The 20276-nt window shown below is 43.3% G+C and overlaps 1 protein-coding gene across 1 annotated transcript in view; it reads left to right on the top strand.

Moving 5' to 3' along the window:
• The window catches only part of KCNQ1 (potassium voltage-gated channel subfamily Q member 1), a 523393-nt gene that overhangs the window by 21070 nt on the left and 482047 nt on the right, over positions 1-20276 (top strand). The window lies entirely within an intron of this gene.

The following is a 20276-nucleotide window of genomic DNA, read 5'->3' as shown; positions in this document are numbered from 1 at the left end:
CCCAGTGAGGTGGGTTAGGGGAAGGCCTGCTAAGGTGAGAGTTGCTGGCCACAACCAAAATCCATCTTCCCAGTGAGGTGGACAATTCTTGGGGTGGGGACAGACATGATGAGGGGATGTATATTGGTAGGAGGTTGGAAGTGCCAATACTCGGAGGAACAGAAATAGTCTTTGGGGGAAAGAAGTGTTCTTGGGGGGACAGATGAGACACCACCTAAGTTGTGGTGGGCAGCAAGTTCTGGCATGTCTCCAGCAAGTATCACATCTCTGGCCTTATCCCAGGTGGCCTTGAAGGGTGTATGATTCTTCAGCCAGGGAAACCAGTACCAAGTTAAGATCCCCATCTTTGGCTATACTGGGAGGACAAGTGATGACTCAAACACTCTGGAGTCCATTCATGGTGACCCAAAATATTAAGGATGGGAAGGGAGACAAGAAGTCCTTTACTCCTCAAGGCCCAGTGTGGGGTAGTCACCACAGTAGCTCATCCAAGACCAGGTCCAGGCATGAGCAGTGGGGCTGAAGATGTCTCTGGGGGGAGGGGGGGAGGGACACTCACTTACTCTGGAAGCTGGTGTAGGGGGGCAAGACAGGGGCCATGCAGGACAGGTTGGGCCAGATGGAAGCCTTCTATGAAGTACTCCAGGGAACTGGAGTCAGTGGACTCAGGGGCTCAGCAAGGTAGTCTCACACCATCTCCTCCATTGAGTGCTCTACCAGGGCACTCCTGCCTGACCCCGTACAGCTGACCTCCCAGCTCACTACTCAGGACCAATAGGGGTCCATCCTAGTTGGGCTCCTGGGGGCTGCCCCAAGGAGTTGAGATTTGGAGGAGTGAATGTTCCTCCACGACCTCATAATGAGCTGGCCACCTTGGAACACTGACCTGGATCCTGTGTCCTTTTGGAACATCTGGATGTAACCAGATATGCTGTATTCTGCCGTCACAAAATACATTAATTTATTAAGATTGTATTGATATAGCACCTGTATTGTCATATTGTTTTCATATTTATATTGTTTTATTGGTTTGATGTAACTGTTGTTTATTAGCCTGTAAGCTGCCCTGAGCCTGCTTTGATGGGGAGAGCGGGATATAAATCTAATAAATAAATTCATCACCACCTTCAGTTTCCTCCTCTGCAAAGAGTCTTAGCAAGCGGTCTGGTTTGGGCAGTGGTAATATCTCTTTTGCCTCTGACTCTATCCTCAAGAGCAGATCAGGCAAAAGACACTCTGCCTCCAAGACCCCTAGTGACACCTCACTATAGCTAGGCACTGATGGGCTGGCAGAACGGGCTTATCCAACAGGGGTCTGTGGGGTGGGAGTGGTGGTGGAATTCTCCCCCCCCCTCGATGATCACCCTTGCCCCCCACTCTCAGCTTTATGGCGCAGAGGGGGGGCTGACAATGAGGAGAGAGGGTGGATACTCAGCCGAGGAACTCACTGGCTTTGCCCCTTTGCCTGGCTGTAGCAGAGGGACACCTGACCCTACAAGATATCTTCCCAGCCGGAACAGGTGCACAAAAATCCCACTGGAGGGGAGTGTGTGGGTCCTCAGCTGAGTAACCCGCTGGCTGTGCCCCCCTGCCTGGCTGTAGTAGAGAGACAGGGGCCTCAGAGCCCTGAAGCACTAACACTGTTCACAGACTAATAATTCCTTCCCTTTCTGCCTCTAACAGTCTTCTGCTCCTTCTCTGCTCTCCCTCTCCATCTCTTCCCTTGCCTGCTGCAAAGTGAAAGCAGCTGGGTGTGAGCTGGGAGTTTGTATCCATTTTGCTCCCATAGAGCAGACTGAGAGCTCTCTTGTTAGCAGCCAAAGCTGCCTATAAATCTTTGGATGGATAAGATTCTCATTGCATTGATGACTGATTCATCAGTAGCAGTATGCCTCTCCCACAAACCACTCCCACGAACCACATGAACCTCAGTGAATAACAGGTAGGTTTGTGGGAGAAGCTATTGCACAGATTGAGGCTCATGAACCGCAAACTGGACCTGGTTTGTGACAAACTTGGGTTTGTAAATCTGTTTGCGCCCATCCCTAGACTAGTTGAATTGTACCTGATCTTTAATGGACGATTTAAAGTTGCCTCCCTGAGTACAATCATTCTGAATAAAACTTTGTTGGTCTTGAAGGTACCACTGGACTCCAACTTTGTTCTATCTAAGATCTTGAAATTCATAGACAGCAGCTGTGCAGGATACACATGTACTAGCTTCTTCCTTGTACCAGATATGACAAAAAGGAGCCCTTATATTACAAACAACTGAAATAGACATTATAAATTAATGCAAATGCCTCTTTTAAACCTTGATGTTCCTCAATACAAGTGGAGTTTGCACTTAAAAAAAAATTCTGGTATGCTTATTTATGTAGTTAGAATATTTCATTTTTACAAATCTGAATTAGAAATATGAAGGCTCTTTCATTGTAATGCTGAGTTGTAGTTTCTACTTATTACAGGGAGACTACTTAATTTAAGCTCCTTAGAATAGTATCCTTGTTGAAATTTTGAAACAAGTACAATCCGAAAAATCAATCAGTTAAAAGGCAAATCATTATTTTTAATGATGTTTATTGTTGGCTTAAACAACACTTCTGAAACAGGCAAACTTTAACCATAAAACATGCCTACCTATGAGTTCTATGATGCTACTACTACATGCATCACCATCAAAGAAAACAAAACCACATTAGCACATCAGGGGATTTATGGAATCACAGCAATGTGAGATTCAGTGAAAAAGTAGCACCTCTCTGAAAAGTGTTGGAATGTCCCAGGGTGTCCTTGGGGATTAGTTAGTGTCTTTCACAACAATGAACCCCTTGTCAACAGTCTTGGTCATGGGCAAACAACGGCCAAGCATATATAAGCTCTTATCAGCTCTAGTTTGACCGTGCATTCAAAAAGAGCAATGTCATAAAAACCTTCTGTGGCTGGCAATTCCAGAGCTTCCTGCTAGAGCCGAAAAGAATTCCTGAACAACACAGGCTTCTTATCAAGTTTAATTGCTAGGCAGTGGAGCATTGCTATTTGTTCAACGTCATTCTGTATTAGTAGCCCTATTGCGGGTTGTACTGTAGAGATAGTGAAATGCTTGACCATTTGAGTTTGCAGTGGAAATAGGGAAAACATGATGGTAATAGTAATTTAAGCTGCAAATATGCAGATATTTTTTAAAAAACCAAATGTGTAGGATTCTCAGGGTGACTAATTGGACTGTGCTTCTTTTTTTAACCAAGTAAATAAGATTGTGGAGCAATGCACTGAATTATATATTCAACGTTACTGTGAATTGTCACCAATCACTGCTGCTGGTGCTCTTGCTCCTTTTCATGAGTTTGTTTTTCAGTGGTTTATTGCATTTTTATTAAGTTTTATATGAAGAATTTAGAACAATGCCTGTTGTATTTCACGTGGCATAACATTCACCTCCTTTATCCCTTCTTACCCATTTACCTCTGTTCCTTCTCATGACATAGATGACAAGGAGAAATGGTGGGGAGGAAACCATGTTGGGTGGAGGGAGAAGCCAGGTGCAAGCTGTTAATTTTTTCAATTGTGAAACATTGCAGGAAGCAAAATATATAAATTCATAGTGCTCTCTCTGTCAGACTCTGTTTTCTGTACATCATGGTCATCTGAAGGTGTTCTTGCCTGAGAGGGCTAGTGGTGGGTGGGGGAGGACATAGGGCGGTGGACAGGACAGTGAGCCAATGTGACGCCAGAGGGGTTGATGGACACGTGATGGGCCAGTGGCTCATGGAGTGCAGGCTTAGCCAATGAAGGGCCTGGATTTGGCTTCACCAGAGGACTTTTAGGCTTTATTATAAAGGATAAAGGATGGTGTGGTTGTATTTGGAATACTGTGTTCAGTTCCGGATGCCACAGTCATAGAGCTAGATAAGATACAGAAAGCAGCAACAAAAATGATCAAAGTGTTGAGGTACCTTCCATATAAGATCGATATTGGCCACAGGACTGTTGGAGCGCACTAGCACTTTAATCTACTGGAAGAGAAGCAGCCGGATCGTCTTGCTAAACTTTTGGAAGTTGTCTGGAGGAACAACATACTTTAGGGCTTTAATGAACTGTTTATAATGATTTATGAGTAATGTTATTAATTGTATTGTCGTGAGTATGATCTTATAGATGCTGTAGTGATTAGTGTTTTGTATATGTACTAAATTTTCTATGAAATTATTATTGCTGCTGCTTTTTGAATTTTGTTTAAAGTATTGGGAATTACTATTTATTGCTTTTCATGATTTTCCACAGTTATTTATCTGTTTGCTATTAACCTTCACTGTGGTTCTCTGGTTTTTCTAATCTCCAGGTGAGGGCTGGAGATCACTCCGAATGGCAGAGATCAGCTCCCCTTGAGGTGAGGGTGGGGGGGAGTGAATGCTTTCACTTGGGTAGGTGAGAAGACAGCAAGAATGGGAGGGCACTTGCCCAGAGGCCTTTAGTGATACCTTTCCAAGTTGATGAGAAATTCCTGGAGATTTGAAGAGTGGAGCCTGGAGAGGATTGGGTGTGAGGAAGGGCAGGGCCTCAGACAAGCCCACCTTCCAAAGCAGCCATTTCCTTCTGAGGAACCATTGTTGCCAATCTCCAGGTGAGGGTTGGAGATCACTTAGAATGGCAGAGATCAGCTCCCCTTGAGGTGGGGGGGGGGTAGTGAATGCCTTCACTTGGATGGGTGGGAAGACAGCAAGGCTTGGGGGGCACTCACCCAGAGGCCTTTAGTGATACCTTTCCAGGTTGGTGGGAAATTCTTGGAGATTTTGTGGTGGATTTTGAGGAGTGCATGCAAGTTAGAACTTCAGGGTGGTCTGTCATACCCAGGTTCTTGATGTGGAAGCTGACTGGGTGATTTTGGACCAGTCACAGAATTCCAGTGTAACCTGCCTCACAGGGTTGTTGTTCAGATCAGAGCGGGGGGAAACGAAAATGATGTAAGCTGCCTTGGTTCTCCCCACCCCTACTGTGGAGTAAGACTGCCTTTTTCCTATATAAAAGCTGCAGGGAGGGTGAAGGTGATGGACAGCTGAAGTCAGAGGGGCAGATAATGGGAAAGAGATAGGGTTGCCAACTCCAGGTTAGGATTTAAGAGGTGGGGCACGGAGAGGGTGAGGTTTGAGGAGGGATGGGACCTCAAACAGGTACAATGCCATTTCTTTCTGGGGAATCACTGTTGCCAATCTCCAAGTGAAGGCTGGAGACCACTCAGAATTACAGCTGCTCTCCAGATGGCATCTGAGGGAGAGGCCTTTCCTCCTGGGGAACCACTGTTGCCAATTTCCAGGTGACGGAGAGCACTCGGAATTACAGCTGTTCTCCAGATGGCAGATGTAATGTACTGAGAACCGACACGGTTTGAAGGCATCATGAATAAATGTCTGGCCAAATTGCATGATGCCAGCCTCTGCTGTAGTCCCAGTTGTACAGTTCGGGCCAGGTTGGGCTAGGCCCAGTTATACAATGGGGAACCTGCCAGCAGACCTAACTTCCCCCCACTATTTCCTCTTTCTTTCCTCCAAGCTGCTCGTATATCCTTCCCCTGCTTCCTTCTCTCTTTCCTATTTACTCACCAACCTAACTTTTGTCTGTCCTCCCATCTCCAGCTATATTTATTATTTACTTCATTCAAATACCACAGTTCTCCACATTGGGAACCCAAAGCAGCTTACATCATTCTCCTCTCCTTCAGTTTATCTTCACAACAACCCTGTGAGGTATTCTAGTCTGAGGGTGTGTGATTGGCCAAGTCATGTGGTGATCTTTCACAACAGAGAGAGGATTCAAGCCTAATGTGAAACTCTAACCATTACATACACTGACTTTTGTAAAGTGGCTGCTGTTTGAATAGGGTTGCCACAGCTGACTCAAATATCTGGGGACTTCGGAATGGAGCCAGGAGACTTTGGGGTGGAGCCAGGATCAAAATTGTGAAAAGCATGATTGAATTCAGAAGAGAGTTCTGGCCATCACTTTTAAAGGGACCACACTACTTTTAAATGCCTTCCCTTTGCTGGAAATAATGGAGGATGGGGGCACCTTTTGGTGACTCATAGAATTGGACCCCCTGGTCCAATCTATTTGAAATTTGGGGGGGGGGGTGGTGTTAGGAGAGACACCACATGCTATGCTGAAAAATTGGTGCCTCAAAACATAGCTCCCCCAGAGCTCCAGATGCCCACAGATTGATTCTCCATCATACCCTATGGGGACCAATGTCCATAGGGTATAATGGAGAACCTAGTGGACATTCAACCTCCCCCCCCCTGCTGTCTGATAACCCTGAAGCAGGGAGGAAGGCCACCAAACTGGGGGATCCCCTATCCCCAACTGGGGATTGCCAAACCTTTGTTTGAACAGTACCAATAAGGCCTGGGTGAGTTGTGCTAGTCACCTGGTGGGCTTGGCCCAAATGAGTCCTCCTTCAAAGGCCAAAATAGCCCTGGAAAGAGTGCTGCCCTTTGGATTTCAGATTTCCCTGCAAAACTGGAGCTTTCCCCAGGTTTGTAGAAAGAGCTGCCTTGTCTGTTCATGGCTCCAGTCTCCATATTTAAATATCCATAGATTTAACCACACTGTGAATTAGATATATTGATGATGATTTTTATGTATGGGTAATTCTGACTGTCTTCAAGTGTGCATTAATGAATAAATATAATGTGTAGGCTAAGGAGTTGCAGATATGACTGGCAACAGTTTACCGGTAAGTGATGCTATGAAGATAGTAGTTGCTTCAGGCCATGACTTTGTTTGTTTGCTTTGTTTAGATTAGTAATGGTGCAGTAGTTTGTCAGTCTTCATTGTTACCCTACTGTAGATTGTATATATCTCAAGCATTGATCAAGATCATGCTTATTTAGTTTTGTAATGATCAGAGCATAGCATTTCAGGTGCAAATTGTGAAGTCTGTGTAGCAAAGCTAAAAGGCAGTCTTGTTGCTCTGTATTGTGGCATAAACTTTTGTGGACAAATATTATTAGGTACATGTGTTGCATCTAAAATATACAGACAACAGAGAGAGAGAGACAGAACAGTTTCTGATGTCTGAATATTGCTATTTTGATGTCTGATTTGTGTATGTTTATTTTCTATAAAGACTGATCAGTGTGCCTTATATAGACTGGGGAATGGCATTGTTGTACTGATGGCATATATTAGATTGGCAATAGAGGTTGTTGCTCAGTTGTGAGAGAAACACTACATACTTTCTTTTCCTCATTCTTGGTTATTGCCCATGTTCAGGACTAAGCCTGGCATTAAAATGGCTTTGTTGCTGAAAGTCTTACTTGTACTCTTCCCCCACACTCCACAAAGAAGAAAGAAATAAAAAGTTTGTTTTGCTGACAGAGCAAAAGCTGTGCATTCTACCTCTAAGACTTACCGTATTAAGTGGTGCTACTTTATAAACTATAGGCTGTGTCAACAAGATATGAGATAACAAATACAAGAGTTCTTTAGTGAAAATTGCTAACCGGATTATTAATGAATTGATCATAGGTTTTGTATACATCAAATCTAGGCTAGATGTTTAATTAAAGAAGAAACAGCAAAAACCTCTCTTATGAATATGAGGCCAATGGGAGGATTTTCCCACAAGACAATTAATTGGGTTAGAGTATCAATACTTCCTGGACTCTTTTCTTCCAGGATATTAACTGAGAACTCTGATTAAGCATGCACTGGTGAAGTGATGAAAGGTAGAACTATTCAGAGTTCTATGCCTTGCCTAAGGAATAGCTCTGCAACAGAAAATTTACCTTATTCAAAAATAGATAAACAAGACTTTTCCTTCATTGTAAGATTACACTGGTGTTTGAGATGGATATTATAATCCTTTGTATGTATGTGTGTGTGTGTATATATATATGTCCTGTTGTGGCCAAATGGAGCTCTCTCATTTGTTTAGGGGTGCATTCCATGCACTCCATAAACCATTGGCCCATTACTGCTCAGTCAGCATCTCTGGTTTCCCATTGTCTAACTCCTCTGCTCCCACCTACTATAGGCCTGGGAATGTTGAACAGACTGCCAAAACAGCCACCAGACATGGGGACACACATATATACACACATGTGGGGATATAGTGGGAAGTCAGTATCTGTTTCAGCTGTGGGGTGGGTAGGAAGACAGTGAGTGAATGCCAAGAGATAGGGGGTGGGGGGAGACAGCAAGAGTGGAGGGTGAGTGAATGTCATAGGTGGGGGAGTAGTGGAGTGCCAAGGGTGGGGGGGAGGGTTGAGAGGAAGAGGTGGTTGGGGGGTGGTAGTTGGAGGGGGGAGAGTTGGGGGTGTGTGGGGGGAGTGAATGCCTTCACTTGGGTGGGTGGGAAGACAGAGAGTGTAGGAGGGCATTTGCCCAGAGCTTCCTTCTAGAGCCTGTTGTATTTTTCCTCACAATGGGCCTTATTCCTAGTTATAATTTTCCAGAAAACTGCAATCCTTCCATATAGATTTTCAAGCAGGCTTGAATTATCTTGCTTTACTATCTGTATTGACTGCAATTCTACCCAAAGTTGATTATTTTAACTGCCATTGAATCTGAAGAAGTAAGCAGTGTATATGAAGAAGTGAGCGGTGACTATCAAAAGCTCATATTCTACTGTGAATTTTGTTAGTTTTTAAGGTGCTACTGGACTCTTACTCTTTTCTACTGCAACAGACAGACTAACACAGCTACCCAAGAAGCTTAAAAGTATGAGGGATGGCTGATAGCTTAGAACTTTTTACTGTGCTTATATTGACAAAATAAGATTTCCAAGTGAGTCATTTTGGGGAGAGACTATTCTTTGCTTCCTAGACCATACATACTCTCTCTCTTTCTTTCTTTCTTTCTTTCTTTCTTTCTTTCTTTCTTTCTTTCTTTCTTTCTTTCTTTCTTTCTTTCTTTCTTTCTTTCTTTCTTTCTTTCTTTCTTGTATAGTTTTTCTCCATCTAATTCACTTTTTGAACAAATATGGGTGCTATGTGGAGGTTGGTAGACCTTGCCTTTACATGTGTGGTAATCTTTACTTCTTTTTTTAACTACTAGTTGTTGTTTTTGACTCCAAATTTGCTCTGTGGGTCAGCCTTCATCCTGTTGTTTCTCTGCTTGCCATCAAGCAATGTTTTGTGACCGGTTTGCAGAAGTGAGGAGATAAACTGTAAAGTGTTGCTGATTTGTGTGACAAACAAGTACACGAGTAATGACTTACTGTGGGCAAGCAGCTCCCTGGTTGGAAGTACTTCTGTAGCTTCTGCAGCTTCTGTATTTCAAGTATTTCAAGTAATGCATTTATAATAATCCTATGTATCTAATCCTTTAAACTGACGCATTCTGATCAGCTGTTTCTCACACTAGTTGGAGAAAGTTAAAGCATTCTACAGATAGCTGCATGACATGGAAGCAGGCATGTTTGAGTATCTGCTGGTTCAGTTCTTGTCCTGCTCCCAGATCACAAGAAGCCAGTTGTTTGACAAACTGTTCTGGTGCATCTGAAATGATTTGATTGACCATTTACATGAATACATTATTTTCTCATATGATTAGACTTCATCACCCCCTCTACTCTGCAGCTATCTGCTGATATCCCCTCCACATTTTGAAAGGACATATAACAAAATGGAAAAAAGGTTATGATCTTTCAGTAGACTCACTTATTGTTGTCCTCTCATGAACCTCTCTCATTTTGGAGCTGGAGTTTGCAATCACTTCTCAAACAGATGTAGTAACTCTGCAGGTGCTAAAAGCGGGCAATTTGATAGTTATAGTTTATATCCTGCCCTCCCCACCAGAGCAGGCTCAGGGCGGCTCACAATTCATAATGATAAAAACAACATCAAGATAAAAACATTAAGTTAAAATATCAATCAGGTGTAATTACAATACAATTAGATAGATAGATAGATAGATAGATAGATAGATAGATAGATAGATAGATAGATAGATAGATAGATAGATAGATAGGTAGGTAGGTAGGTAGGTAGGTAGGTAGGTAGGGAGGGAGGGAGGGAGGGAGGGAGGGAGGGATGAATGGTTGGATGGCAGGATTCAAATAATTTTTATAACCTTCAGATCTAGCAGGTTTGATGTTACAGTCATTTCAGCTAGTTCCAGTTAATAAATAATAATCATACACAAGATGAAATAGCATGACCTTGCAGGCTTTGTGGAACTGGGCAAGGTGCCGCAAGACTCTGACATCTTCTGAAAGTTGGTTCCACCAGTAAGGGGCGACAACAAAGTTGGGTCTATCTGTTCAGATGCAAAGCGGGGAGGCCAAGTAATTCTGTGCTTTATTCAAGTTGTTTCTCTTTATGATTTGAACATTCTTGACTTGAGGGAGTTTTACCTTTGCCTGGAAATTAGATTATTGAGTTCCTGAAATGGGCAAAGGCAATCACAGGCTGCAGTGACCAAGCAGCTGCTATGTAGATGCAAAGGTAATTGGCCTAGCACAGTGCTTGTATGAACTTTCCCAGAGAACCATGAGGTGATCTGAACAGGAGTTTGTCTTATATGTAATTGAGGGAGTTGGGGAAAGGTATGTTCACCTTGCAAACGAGTTCATTGTAAAACTCACACCACACTGCTACTGCTGTGTCAAGCAACCAGCTGAGGGCAGTTTGATAACTTTCTTCACCTGGAGGAAAAGACAACCGTTAAGTGTGGGAGGGGTGGTGGGGAAAGGCAAGACTAATCGTTTGATCCAGTAGCCAGTTAGCTGGGTGGTTAATCTGTGAGTTTAGTTGCTAAAACCTTGCAACACAGAAGAATAATTCTCCTTTTACATTGCATCTACCTACATGTTAATCGACTTTATAATGATGTTTAGGAAAGTATTGTAAGCCAAAATGCCCTCAAAACAAGGCTGGAGAATGGTCAGGTGGGCACCTGGCTTAATCAGGATCTTTTTACCTATGTATACAGGATACACATCCATAAATTAATGCTTAAATTTACCAAGGACTCTAATTAAGTAAAACAATTAATTTATTTCAGAAAAATATAGAACTCACATACAAGGCAATGTGCTCATGAAACATACATACAGTCCTAAGAAAAATAGAGAGAGAGATAGAGACAACACATGGATAGACAACAGGGTGATAATTACCAATCGTAGTCTTCAAGGAAGGCCCCAATGGCGATGAAAGAGGACGGGGAAATGGGACCCTCAGCTGGCCAAGAATCGGGGATGGATCTAGACAGCGAAACTGGGGTACTGCTAGATGCACACCTGTGGGGAGCTGGGTCACAGATTATAAGGACTACCTTGAGCCCTTAGGGGATGGGAGGTACAGGGGTGGAGGAGAGGTGGTCAGCTGGTACAAGGGCTGGACTTATGCAGTAGCCAATAGCAAGTTTATTGGTGGCACCTAATTGGATGCCCATAACTGACCAATGAACAAGCTTAGGCCCTGGTTACCTGATTGGACTTCCAGGTAGCAATGCGCCAGGATGGGAGGCTCCAGGATGACCGTTAAGGGAAAGAATGGGGGAAATTACTGGGTGGAGGTGTGCTTAAGTCTATCAAACATATCTAAAAAGGTGACAATAGATGGCCAAATTGCTACCTAGGTAACACCTGGTCTATACAAAGACACTTGGCTCTAGGTGAAGATGTTCTTCCTCCTCTTCAGTCTTCTATTGGTACCAGTCTTTGTCTTGAGTTCCATTAGACAAAGGCTTAGGTGGTCTGGCAGGATCCACGCCTAAGATAAGCTTGATTGCCTTATGCAGAAGTTGAAGCACCTGTTGGATATGTGAGTCTCTTGCTTTGCTGTAATGGAGTCAGGAAAACAAGATGGATTCTGGTGGTGTTAGCCTTTGGTTCATGGAAACAGGCTGGAAACTGTTTGCCTGTACAGTTCATGGTGGCATGGCTTCTTCCACTGCAGCGGCCAAGACTGGGCATGCAACTGGAAACAGCTGGAAGCTCGTCTGTAGTTCTGGCTAACGCATCCAGAGATGTAGAATGCTGTTGCAAAGCTGAGGCTTATAGTATACACATAAGCCTTAGAAACCATGGGCAAAGTCCACTTCTTAGAGCAGATTTGTATGAGTCAAATCTCCAGGCACCCTGGCAACCATACTGGTGATCACGATGTCCATGTGTATGAAAAGTAGGGGGCTTTTTCTTACAGTATTTGGCTTAACAAAACATTCTGTAACAGATAACCAAGTCTCTGGTATATCTAAGGCCAAATGCAGATGAAAGACAGTTCCAGCATGTGTATAAACTCCAGTTATTCCATGAAGATTATTTTCCCTGCTTCATATAGCACTCTTTCTGTATATTTAGATTCTGAAAAACTCATCTGGAAAAGGGCAAGAAAATAATGGAGTCACGTGTTGCCTATAAAAGCTTAATAGGTCAGGATTAAAAGATGGTCTGTACAATGTGCATGAGTAAGGGTAGCGATATACAGCAATAGCCCTTTGCATCACATGGAATACTGCTGTGGAGGATATCCTAACTCTGGAGTCAAATTTCAGTTGGGTCAAGGTGCAGGCTACTGGAAGGGGCACAGGACATTCACCCCAGCAAATTTGAGAGTCAAGGAGGCAGGACAGTGTTGATAAAGGCAACCAAGACAGCGCTATACAGCTGTTTGTTATGCAGCGGCTACAGAATGGAATAGGAATTTTTTGTTCCCAGATGTTCCAGCATAACACCAAATAGTAACAGTCAAGAGTTTACATGCAACACACACACAAAATCAGTATTTTCATCTATGAACTTAAAAAAATGATTTGAAAGGTTCTGAGGTTAATGAGTCTTTGGCAGGATTTGAAAGTTGTCATTTTTTTTTCCTATGGGGGTAGATTTAGTTTTCAATGACACACGGTGGAAGAAGCACTCAGTATTGTCTGGAAGGATAGATTTCACCCACATACCCCCTGCTTTGCTGTCAGCTTTCACTGGGGTTCTAATGCCTGCTACTAAAACACAGAATTGGGATCTGCTCTCTCTTTGGGGACTAAGTAGTAATAGTTTCATTATTCATAGCATTAACTTTGCAACTATTGAAAATTTATATGGCCCTTATTAATTCAGAATGGACATTACAGTCTGTACAAGTCTTTGAGTTTGGTTGAATGGAATAGTGAACTGCAGAGGAATTTCTTTGGGGAGGGTAGGGGAAGGGAAGAGATTCTTAGGGAAGAATGAAATGACAATGAAAGCCTGCCTAGGACATTTTGTTTGTGAAGAGGTTAAAGCCCAATTAATTGGCAGCATATTAGCTATGAGAATATATGAATGAATGAGTACACACACAGAGCACTTAAATAGCTTGCAAGCATTGTTTGTGTTTACTGAGGAGTATTAGAAGAGTATAGAAGAGAGCTTTGAAACTCAGAAGTGAAAGGATAATTTTCTTTAACCAAATTGTTGTCCCTGATTAGCAGTATTACAGTGCATGGCTTTCTATTACAAGCTTTTTAAAAAGTATGATCTGTACATGTCAGTCAAAAAAGTATGTACATTAATCACTCCCCCTCAGCCTAGTTTTCATATTGACTGCATGTAGAATATTAGGGCTGTAATGAATTGCATAAAACCAACTCTGTTTTCCCCTTCTGCTAGAGCATTCACAATAATTATGCATAGAAGGTGCTTCACTGAAGTTAAAATGATGTTTGTGTGAAGAGGCAAAAATATGTAACCTTTTTCCGGACAAAATCTTTTCCTTACAAAAATCTGTAATCTTTCATTAAAATCTGTCTCTATTCCTGAAGACTGGAAGGTAGCTAATGTCACCCCCATCTTTAAAAAGGGTTCCATAGGAGATCCAGGAAATTACAGGCCAGTCAGTCTAGGGTTGCCAAGTCCAATTCAAGAAATATCTGGGGACTTTGGGGGTGGAGCCAGAAGACTTTGGGGGTGGAGCCATGAGACATCAGGGCGGAGCCAGGAACAAGGATGTGACAAGCATAATTGAACTCCAAGGGAGTTCTGGCCATCACATTTAAAGGAACCGCACACCTTTTAAAATGTCTTCCTTCCATAGGAAATAATGAAGGATAGGGGCACTTTCTTTTGGGGCTCATAAAATGGGACCCCCTGGTTCAATCGTTTTGATACTCGGGAGATACTTTGGGGAGAGTCACTAGATACTATACTGAAAATTTGGTGCCTCTAGCTCAAAAAAGCTCCCCCAGAGCCCCCGAAACCTCCAGATCAATTCCCCATTATACCCTATGAGAATCAATCTTCACATAGAGAATAATGCTCAGCAGACGTGAGAGGATGCAAGGACTACAAGTCCTAGCATGCACCTCGCGAAGGGAGGCCGGACTGGAGCGAATAGCAGGCCGGCGGTGGGCAGGTCTTTGTGACCCAGAGGAAGGCAGAAGCCTGAAGCCAGGCAGGGAAAGAGACACGATGCCGTTTCACCCCCCCACCCCTGCTATCAGATTTTTAGATAGTGGGGGATTAGGCTGCTAATCCAAGGGTCCCCCGGCAGGGCGGGGGCGTTGGGAAGCCTAAGTCAGTCTGACTTCAATACTGGGAAAGTTAGTGGAGACTGTTATTAAAGAGAGAATTAGTAGGCACATTGATGACAAAAATTATTGAGGAAAACTCAGCATGGGTTTTGTAAGGGAAGATCTTGTCTCACTAACCTGTTAAGAATTCTTTGAGGGGGTGAACAAGCATGTAGACAAAGGGGATCCAATAGATGTTGTTTACCTTGACTTCCATGAAGCTTTTGATAAAGTTCCTCATCAAAGGGTCCTAAGTAAGCTCAATAGTCATGGGCTAAAAGTACGAGTTCTCTTGTGGATCAAAAACTGGCTAATTAATAGGGAACAGAGAGTGAGTATAAATGGGCAATTTTCTCAGTGGAGGGTGGTAAGCAGTGGGGTGCCGCAGGGCTCAGTACTGGATCTGATGCTTTTTAACTTGTTCATTAATAATTTGGAGTTGGGAGTAAGCAGTGAAATGGCTAAGTTTGTGGATGACACTAAATTGTTCAGGGTGGCGAGAACCAGAGAAGATTGTGAGGCACTCCAAAGGGATCTGTTGAGGCTGGGTGAGTGGGCATCAACATGGCAAATGAGGTTCAACGTGGCCAAGTGCAAGGTAATGCATATAGGGGCCAAAAATCCTAACTATAAATACAAGTTGATTGGGTGTGAACTGGAGGGGACTGACCAAGAGAGAGATCTTGGGGTCATGGTAGATAACTCACTGAAAATGTCAAGATAGTGTGTGACTGCAATAAAAAGGTCAATGCTATGCTGGGAATTATTAGGAAGGGAAGGGAATTGAAAACAAATCAGCCAGTATCATAATGCCCCTGTATAAATCGATGGTGCGGTCTCGTTTGGAGTACTGTGTACAATTCTGGTCACTGCACCTCAAAAAAGATATTATAGCATTGGAAAAAGTGCAGAAAAGGGCAACTAGAATAACATGTTACAGTGAATGCACATACATTCTGCATGTATGTACATCTGTTTGTAAGAAAGAACCAACACACTTTCACTTTACAAATAACTGGGAACCAGTCCCTGAATAAATGTGGAGTTTAAACCACATGTTCAGTTGTATGTGCACTGAATGTTACATAAGAATTACTCAACTCACAAGTAAGGAAAATTCAAGTGTATGCTGTATATGGATTGTAAGTGTGTTTGCTGCACTACAAGGCTATCACGCCATGTCAGATTCCACAGAACATTACTGTGGGGAGAAAGAAGGGACAGGAATGGGATGGGATGAGACGTTGCAGATCTGCTACAGAAATGGCTAGTAATTAGCTGAATTACTCCATCAGTGCCACAGCCTGCAGCCTTTTTTGCTTCCACGGGATACTGACATTTATTTACTTATTTAGCTATTTGTACCCTGCTTATGTCTCACTGGGGACTGAAAACATCTTACAACATCATTCTCCCCTCCATTTTTTCCCTCACAACATATTAGGCTGAGAGTATGTGACTGGCCCAGGGTTACAAAGTGTGTTTCCATGACAGAGTGGGGATTCAAACTTGGGCCTCCCAGATGCTACTATAGTTCTCTAACCATTAAACACACTGCCTCATACATACAGTTTTCCAGTATGGAGCATCTCAGTTATTTAATGTTCAATTTAAAAACTTAATCTCTATTCTAAGAGAAAAAATAAAGCCACTATTGTCAGAGTGGAGAACATTTCCTCCACAGGAATACTAAGATAAGCAGAAATCAAGATGAGAATGTTCTTTTGATATATTGCCAGTTGCACACAAGGAAAATGTTCACATTTATTCTCATTCAAAACACAGGAAGCATTTTAATCTCCTTTTGTATTCCTTTAAGCAAAGTAATCTGTAAACTATATATCCTGAAGAGTAAAGTTCTCAGACAGTTTTGGTCAAATGATGATGATGCAGGGGATTTCCTTTTTCCTGGTTTGAGTGTTGGCATCTTTCCTTGTGTTGTAACTTAATGGGTATATTTTTCAAGAACAAGTTTGCACAAAAGTTAGGAAGAAGTTTTCCTACTGCATTTTTGTAAGACATTGCCAAGATAAGCTGAAGGAGGAAATGTTTAGTCTTCCAAGAAAAGATTTACTTTAAGGTAATTCAGTCTTTAGCTATGCACATTTTAATATATTCAAATAAAGTTATTGTCATGGTCCCCCTTAGGCCCCCTGGTGCACCTGGCTTCGGCCATGGCCCTGGAGGACCCTGCCCCGGTCGGAGGTCTCAGAAATGGAGAGGGGCGGGGTTACGTCACCCCTCAACCCCCTCTCCTTGTTGGGTACTCTTAGACTCATGCTCTCTCTCTGGGTGCAACCCTTCTTCGAGTCTCCAGCCTTACTCCTCCCCGACCTCCTGCAGTGGCCTTCCTTTTATCCCTCCCAGCTGCCTCCCCCTGCCCATCAGGACTGCCTCCCTGTAACTCCACCCCCCCCATTTGACTCCTGACGCCCAGGAGGGGTATTCCCCAGGCGTCTCCCCAACAGCCGGCTCTTCAGATGTCGGGGTTGGCTGGGGTGGTTCAGGACTCCCGGCCCACACTCCCAGCCTGGTGTCTTCCTTCCTCGTCAGGCAGTGGGCTGCTCTGGCACTTCTGCTGGTCTCAAGGCCTTGCCCAACCGCTTGCTGGCCCCTTGGTGAATCCTTGCCATGGTGGGACAGTGAGTTGCGACATCGAGGTGAGCAGGGGCTGACTGGGGGGCGCAGTGCCCGCTGGCCCCTTGGCGAATCCTTGCCGCGGTGGAACGGTGAGTTGTGGTGTCAGGGTGAGCGGGGGCTGACTGGGGGCGCAGCGGGCGCTACTGCTGGTGGCGCCATGGGGCCTCGGGTGAGCTGCCTTCTCCTGGGCTGCAGGGTCCGTGGGGCCTTCAGTGGGGGGTGCTTCCTGGCCGAGTCCCTGGCTGGGATGAATGGGACAGTTGGTTCATTTTGTCTTGTGGAAACTGGTGACTTAATAAATGGAAGCTGAGAGAAAATGACTTTTCCAGAGCTTCTTGCAAGTCTGTTTCAATTTGGATTTGAACTCAGATCCACCTACAGATGTTCAGCATGCCGATCATTGGACATCATAGTTTTTGCAGCCTGATTTTCAACTAGCAGAAGTGGAAGGTGGGTTATCCTGCCTAATGGGTCTGCTGATAACTTTCATACATACTGCCCTTTTCCCATCTTTCTTTTTTTCCTTCTCTCACCAAAAAGAAGAGGAATAGCCCCACCAACTTATTCTTCTACTGTTCTTAGGATATACCTGTTGGCTTTACTTTGTCTTTCAACGCACATGCCATATGCTTTTCTTTCTCATGTTCTCACTCACTATATTCAGATGCTATCTTATCTATATCTTAAAATTTGTAATAAAAGTCAGCCAAAGTTTTCGTACCCATGTACATCTTTGTTGGGTTAAAAAGACCACAGTTTGACCACAGATGGCATTCCACAACATGTGGACTTTGTGCAATGTCAACTATTAGTGCACATAACTTGTGATGATGATGTTCCTGTTGTTCAGCCCATGTGTGGTATTTATTAGTAGAATAAATGGTGTATGATAGGAGTTGTAGATATAACCGGCTCCATTTAGGCTTGCTAGTCCCCAGGTCCCAATGGAGCATCCTTCAATTTTGTAGGCTCCTCTCCACCACCAGGCAGCTGGCCGGTGGGGGAAAGCCCTGCCCCAACAGCAACCATGTGCCTTTAAGATTCAGCAGGCTTAGAAGAAGCTTGCAAAGAACTTGTATTTTGGAAGGTGTGTGTGCCTTTAAATCTCAGCAGGACAAAGCTACAGGGGGTGGTGTGTGTGTGATAGAGGAAGCCAGTATGTGGCTCTGCCTGGTAAGTGTATGAGAGAGGAAGCCAGCACAGTCCCTCTGTTTTTTTCACATTCATTTCAGAAGTCGTTTGTATGGATAGTAAATAGTAGAGATGGGCACGGAACGTGAAAGTGGTGGTTCATTTCATTTCTTGGTTCATTGGGTTGCCTGATTCACTGGTTCATTTCATTTCAGTTCTTTTTTTTTTTTCAATTTCCTGAACTGATTTGTGGTTTGTTGGGTTTGGGTAGAATGGCCCCTGAGTGGGCTGGAGATGCCAAACTTGCAGCAAACTCTTCAGTAGACTTGCTTCAACCTGCTCTCTAAGTTTGGTGTGAATTTGATTTCGGGGGGCCGAGTAACAGCCCCCCAAAGCAGGTGCCCTGAGTGGCTTGCTAGTTTGGGAGGTAGAATGGCCCCCCTAGTGGGCTAGAGATACCAAACTGGCATCAAATTCTTCAGTGGGCTCTCCTCTACCTGCCAGGCTGTCTGGAAAAATAAACCAAAAATGGCCCAAATGAACCGCCTAAGCAAACAGCCGGTTCATTTGCCAGTTTGGGCATGATATGATCAAATGAAACAGTTTGGAATGAACCGCGAGTTGGCTCATTTTGAGCACAAATTGTTAACCAGAACCTGATTATTTGTATGGATAGTAAAAAGTTAACCAGAGCCTAGTCTGCTTTGTTCAGTAGTTTTGTTTTTCTGTGTTAGTCTGAAGAAGTTGGTTGAAATACAGAAGACTGCTACTTCCAGCAACTCCTATGAGTAACTTGCCCCAGTGAGATCACAAAAGTTTGGGCTTGCAAACTGTTCATTTTGGCTGCTTTGTGAGTGTGTGTGTGTGTTCACTTTCATTTAGTGGAAGCTGCTTGGGGAACCCTTTGAAGGCAGAAAAGAGGAGGAAGAAATGAAGACTATTCAAGAGAACTGCACTGCTGTATTATTTTTGTATTTATTTTAGGGGATAGTAAAGTCTCCAGGTGCCACCCCCAAAGTCTCCCAGCTCCACCCCCAAAGTACCCAGGTATTTACTGAGCTGGACCTGGGAACCCTACTTCCATTAGATTCTCCTAGTACATACTTTTTATTATCTAATAATAAAACTATTAAGAAGTATCTAAGGAATTCATTTACCTGCTAACCCTAAAAAAACCTCCAAACCCTCAGGGAGATGGATAATTTTTGGCTGTTAACATCTAGCAGGCGTGATTGTAATGCTTAAAGACTATGGTTTATTAGCAAATAGTGATGCATTCCTAACTATGAAGTACTGTAAATTGCTCTTGTTAGCAACAATTAGAATCTGGAAAGAATCACTTCAGTTTTAAGCAGCAGCTGGGAAGATTCTTTCTGAATTACAGTTTAGCGTCACAAGGAGCTAGCACTGGTAGAGGTAGCACATACCACCTCTGACCTGATAGAACCTGTTATCTAATGTATTCAGAGCCTGATGTCCCTTATTTAGGGCATTTCTTTCTTTCATGACCCTAGGACCTGGCTGAGAAAGCAAATAACACTATGCAGCCCTTTTCATACAGTTCTCAGGATATGTGATCTCACTAAATGTAGGAGGGAGGCCTCTCTGGTCAGTGTGCCATTTAAGTCATGTCACAATATTTAAGACACATGCCTCAGATTTTGAGTCATAAAGAGCAGCAAACTTTTCTCTTGATTTTACAGTTGTCTTTATGAAGTTAGAGGACTTTTGGATTTTATACTTCAGTTGTCAAAATATTTTGCAGCGAGGCTGTTGACATATTTTTGTGTAACTGATGGTGCAAAAAAAAAAAAGGTGGGTGTTCTTGTGTCTGAAAATTGAAATTCTACTCTAACGTTAGTTTCACTATGTTCCTATACAGAATTGTGTGCTGAAGCCAGTCAATACTGTGCACAGAACACCCCATAAATAGACGCTTTCTAGAGAAAAAGATATTTATAGATAGAAATGCAATAATAATTTTCTGTTGAATTTAAGAGGCAAGAACTGTC

Source organism: Heteronotia binoei, chromosome 21, assembly GCF_032191835.1.
Source record: "Heteronotia binoei isolate CCM8104 ecotype False Entrance Well chromosome 21, APGP_CSIRO_Hbin_v1, whole genome shotgun sequence".
Classification (NCBI taxonomy): domain Eukaryota; kingdom Metazoa; phylum Chordata; class Lepidosauria; order Squamata; family Gekkonidae; genus Heteronotia; species Heteronotia binoei.
Note: the sequence above shows the minus strand (reverse complement) of the source record. Positions and strands in the feature narration are given on the sequence as shown.